Genomic DNA, 6000 nt, shown 5'->3' on the forward strand with positions numbered 1-6000 from the left:
GTTTGTGCCATCTTAGCATTTTATGGCCTTCAAAACTCTGATAGGTAGTGAGAAGTGAAATCAAAAATGTACGCCCTTAGAAATCCTGAAGGGGGTACATGGTTTTCGGGGGCCCCCATAGGCGGCTAGACTCCCAAAAAGTCCCACACATGTGGTATCCCCATACTCAGGAGAAGCAGCAGAATGTATTTTGGGTGGTAATTCCATTTATGCCCATGGCATGTTTGAACAATATATAATTTAGTGCCAACTTTGTGTAAAAATAAATAAATAAATAAAAGTTTGTCATTAGCAAAATATCAAATATTCCATGGACTCAACATGCCTCTCAGCAAATAGCTTGGGGTGTCTACTTTCTAAAATGGGGTCATTGGGGGGGGGGGGGGGGGTTGTGCCATCTTGGCATTTTATGGCCTTCAAAACTGATAGGTAGTGAGGAGTGAAATCAAAAATTTACGCTTTTAGAAATCCTGAAGGCGGTGCTTGGGTTTCGGGGCCCCGTATGCGGCTTGGCTCCCAAATAGTCCCACACATGGTATCCCCGTACTCAGGAGAAGTAGCAGAATATATTTTGGGGTGCAATTCCACATATAACTATGGCATGTGTGAGCAATATATCATTTAGTGACAACTTTTTGTACATTTTATTTTTTGTCATTATTCAATCACTTGGGACAAAAAAATGCAATATTCAATGGGCTCAATATGCCTCTCAGTAATTTCCTTGATGTGTCTACTTTCCAAAATGGGGTCATTTGGGGGAGGGTTGTACTGCCCTGCCATTTTATCACCTCAAGAAATGAAATAGGCAGTCTTAAACTAAAAGCTGTGTAAATTCCAGAAAATATACCCTAGTTTGTAGACGCTCTAACTTTTGCACAAACCAATAAATATATGCTTATTGCCATTTTTTACCAAAGACATGTGGCTGAATACATTTTGGCCTAAATGTATGACTAAAATTGAGTTTATTGGATTTTTTTTATAACAAAAAGTGGAAGATATAATTTTTTTTTCAAAATTTTCGGTCTTTTCCGTTTATATCGCAAAAAATAAAAAATCACAGAGGAAATTAAATACAATCAAAAGAAAGCTCTATTTATGGGAAAAATGACACAATTAGTTTGGGTACAGCATTGCATGACCACACAATTAGCAGTTAAAGCGACGCAGTGCCAAATTGTAAAAAGTGCTCTGGTCAGGAAGAGGGTAAATCCTTCCAGGGCTGAAGTGGTTAAATGTTTCCCAGGTTAAACTCAGATCAGGGTGATCCTCATGGCACTGCCAGAACCCAGAGATTTCAGCTACTATCCATTCATGGGAGGGGAATACATTTAGCCTGAATGCATTGGGTTTCCACGGCTCCCTAGGCAGAGCCCTGGCAGGTTTAGCAATTAGGGAGACCAGCAGGGGTAAATGGTCTGACACTCCTCTCACCAGATACCTGATATCCTCCAGTAAGTGTGCCACATGGGTTGTAGATAAACAAAGGTCAATCCTTGATAGGGAGCGATGTGTTTTAGAAAAACAGGAGAACTGCTTCTGCTGTGGGTTACGGCTTTGCCACGGGTCTGTCCATCCTACTCTGTTGATTTCCGCAGTGCCATTCGGCCAATTGTGCGGGAAGTCACGGGAGGTGGATGTTTGTCTGAAACTGGATCCATATAGCAGTTTAGGTCCCCCACTATGATAAGGGGTACATCAGGGTTACCTAGCTGGTACATCAGCAGTGCCCTTAATACCTCTGAGTTGAAAGGGGGTGGTACATATAAGGTAGCAAGTATACACTTCAACTGATAAATTCTACACTGTAAAATCACATACCTCCCCTCATCAATTTATCCAGCATTTGAAAATCCACAGAGCGATGCACCATTACACTCACCCCTATGGAATAGGAGGTATGAGTAGAATGGTACACCCATCCCACCCAGGAAAAGTTCATGCACGATATGGTCTCCGGTACAAGATGGGTCTCCTGAAGAGCATATATAGCAGGGGAATACTTTTTAAGAATAGTGGATACCATGGTACATTTGAGAAGACGATGTAGGGTAAGGCCTCTCATGCGCCCTCGGCTCCCTTGGGTGTGCATAGTCTTGGTACTCCAAGTACCACAAAAGCAAAAAAAACACGTGCTGTACCCACGGTAACACGTACAGGTTTGGTGATGGGATTCATTCACGTCGCAGTCCCTCGTGCCTGCATGTATGCTCTCCTTGAGCCGGGATCATGACAGTTACATTTAAAAGCACCCCCTTTTCAATGTGAAGTTCGGTAAAGCCCTAGACCTGCAAGGGGTAACTCCACAAGCCAGTAGGTAGAAGGGTGGGGATTGCAGATAAAAAAAGAAAAAATTTGTGTGAAAAAAAGGAGAAAGAACATAGGGTTGCCTTCAGCAACTCAACTTGTAAGCCACTCAGGAAACTCCAAGTTCTGCTTGGATGGAACTGGTGAGTAGGTAACAATAGTAAGTCTCTTAACTGTATGCAGTAAACTCACTTGCTCTCAGCACTTGTGTATCTGTAGGTCATGGCTTCCCAGCCAAACGTATTAAAACTTTATTTTGTGTAAACAGATTCTCCCGCCACTGCCCCTCTGCTGGCCTGGCGAAGGATGTGTTTGTTGGTATCTAGCCACGAGAACGCTTCAGCAGCTGACTCAAAGAAGTGTGACTGACCTCCCGCCATGATCCGGTTTTGCCAGGAACAGCATGGCGTAGGTGGCTCAGAGCCGTTGTAGCCTTTTCTTTACATCATTGAATCTGGCTCTGCATTTCTGTATTTCTGAGGAGTAGTCGGGACAGAATTATATGCGGGCTCCATTTAATTGTACATTGTGCCGTTCCCTTGCCTGGCGGAGCACAATTTCTTTATCTTTGTAGTTGAGCAGCCTGGCTATCATGGTGAATGGCGGATGACCCGGTAGAAGGGGCCTGGGTGGTACTCTGTGTGGTCGTTCGACTGAGTACAGCGGGGTGAGCACCTCCTTTCCAAATACCTCGAGGAGCCTTTCTTCGACAAACTCTGTGGGGTCTCTACCCTCCATTTTCTCCGGTAGCCCCACAATTCGAATGTTATTACGTCTCGGACAATTCTCAATATTGTCAGATTTAAGTTTGTTCACCCTGGCTATTCTAGCTGTGATCTGTGTATTGATTGATTGATAGATCGATTGGTTTTGAATGAGGGAGGCAGCTTCTCTTGTGATGCTGGAGGATGAGAATGATCGCTTACAATGGAAGGTTTTTTTTTTAACTTTCTTTTTTATTCAAACTTTGTCATAAGATAGACAAAAAAAAACCCCCAACAAAAACAATCACAAAATATTGACATGACATACGGTAACATTATACAACATTCCAGAAAGAAGGATTAAGGCAGTATATGTATTGAGAAAATAATACAATAGACTGAGCATGAGCTAAATAAAAAAAACAAGCCACATAAAATATACATCAATCATAAAACAGTGATACAACAATGAAGACCATTTTATTTGCAAAGAGAAAAAACAAATGAACTATCGAGCTATGATGGGTATAATGTGGTGGAAAGTGGACAGAAAAAAATTGCCACCTTATAGAAAAGTGAAAATAGCTGCCCTAAGTGTGTCACAAAAAGAAATGGGTCAAGAAGGAAAAGAAGAAAGGATAATGGTAACATACACCCTACCGGGCACCCCTAATAACCCCCACACCAACCAAAACACCTTAACTAGGCATTTTAAGGCTGTGATAACAAAAGATTCCAAATACACCAAATCCTATTGAATCGAGAGAGCCTATTATTTAAACGGGCAGTCAGATACTCCATATTGTAACAATGGGAGTTTTTTTGGCCAGGCTTTTGGACTCTGCTCATGGTCTACAAATATGGCAGCCACACATTGTTTTTTTAACCTACCATGGCCCTGCATGGTAAGTTTTATTTAAAATGTGAACTTAGCCTTAAAATCTGTATTTACACACTATTCATTAAAATACATTTTTGAAATCTTTGTTTTTTGACTTGTAATTGTTGTGTGTCTTATTCTTCATGCACATAAGTATAGTAAAATATTCATATCTACACAGGTTCTTTCTGCTAGGAGCTGCCAGAAAAATCAGGCACACCCGTTTATGCATGTTTACAAGTATATGGCATTGGTGTAAACCTATTCTACTGGCCAAAATATTCAATTATTCTAGTCACTGAAATGCGTATACACGTGTGTTAACCACTTGCTTACTGGGCACTTATACCCCCTTCCTGCTCAGGCCAATTTTCAGCTTTCAGTGCTGTCAGTCTTTGAATGACAATTGTGGTGTCATGCTACACTGTACTCATATGAAATTTTTATATATTTTTTCACACAAATAGAGCTTTCTTTTGGTGGTATTTACCCACCACTGGGGTTTTCATTTTTTGCTAAACAAACAAAAAAAGACAGAATTTTGAAAAAAAAAACAGTTTTCATAGATTGTTATAAAAAAGGATTTTTTTCTCCTTCATTGATGAGCACTGATAGGCTACACTGATGGGCAATGATAGGCTGCACTGATAGGTGGCACTGGTGGGCACTTAGCAGCAGTGGGTCTGGAGTGTGTGCGGGACCGATGTCCTATTTACTCCAGGCAGCAATTTGCTTTTTCATTCCTCCTCACGCTGTTAGTGTGATAAAAAAAAAAAAAGCAGATTACAGGCTCTGTTTACATCACGTGATCAGCTGTCATTGGCTGGCAGCTGATCAGATGGTAAGGGGCCGTGACTCGCTGATCACAGAGCAAGCCGTGAGCGCCCCTCAGGGGGCAGCTCATGCACATGGACGCCCTCCTGGCAATTTAGACCAGTGCTGTAGCAGTCTTCTGGCTATAGTGTGGGCGGCAAGAGGTTAAAGTGCGTTTATGTTCATATGTGCCTAAATTATGCCAGCAAGCTTCTATCTGAATGCACATTTGCATACCTCCCAACTTTTTAAGATGGGAATGAGGGACACCTATCAGCAAAAGTATGTAGGCATAGGACACACCCTTTGCCACACCCCCTTACAGGAGAATTGTACAAAAAAACAAGATTGGTTAAACTCACAAGTGCTTTTTTTTTACCACTACTATTCCTTTATATTGGCTTTTGGAATTTACAAATGCAGCAATTTAGAAATAAGATATAAGGTTTAGTGCTGGAAAACACTTTTTGATAGATAAAATATACACCTATACAGACCAAAATGAGGGACAAATGAGGAGGAATGAGGGACAGAGGGACATTGTTTGAAATCAGGGACAGTCTCTTCGAAATCAGGGACCGTTGGGAGCTATGCATTTGGGGTATTTCTTTATGCCCCTGAACACTACTCTAAAATATGAATGTAAACACCACAATGTGAATAGAGACATTTGTGAGCAGGGTGCAGCGTGGTGTGTTGACAGGCAGTGATCACAAATAGGAAGAGGTGAATGAGAATAATGTATCCAGAAAGTCCCAACAATGCACAATTAGGCCTGGTGGGCAGGCACAGCCGACTGGAACCACTTAAGAAACTGTAGCAGCTGAGCGTTAGCTTGAAATGATGCCGACAGCTTCTGCAACAAGGAGTGGGAATGCGGCCTGGGTGGTCAACATCTAAATAGGAGTCTTGCTAAAACCGAGGAAGGTGTACTGTCCCCACTCCTCCAGAACCTTTCTCTACCTCTGAACACTCTCCCTGACAGGTAGGGAACCTGTCCTTACACTAACCACTCGCAAACCGCGCGCCAAATCTGGGAGCCAGTGTCTTACATATACTCTGCCCTGACCCAAGATGGCTGTGAAGGTCACAAGGGAAACCAGAGTTCAATTGGACAGAAAATCATCGAGGAACCAAGTTCCTTACAACTTCCTTCCCCTTCTGCATTGCTGCTTTGAACGAGTGCCACCTACAGTGGGGCGTACAGACTGCACCTGCCAACGCATTGGCTGAAATGGAGCTGTGCTCAGAGATATGAGAAAACAAGAAAAGTCTTTAAAAGCGGCATTTTTT

Source organism: Lithobates pipiens, unplaced genomic scaffold, assembly GCF_037356315.1.
Source record: "Lithobates pipiens isolate NorthernLeopardFrog02 unplaced genomic scaffold, aLitPip1_a1.2 Scaffold_18, whole genome shotgun sequence".
NCBI lineage: Eukaryota > Metazoa > Chordata > Amphibia > Anura > Ranidae > Lithobates > Lithobates pipiens.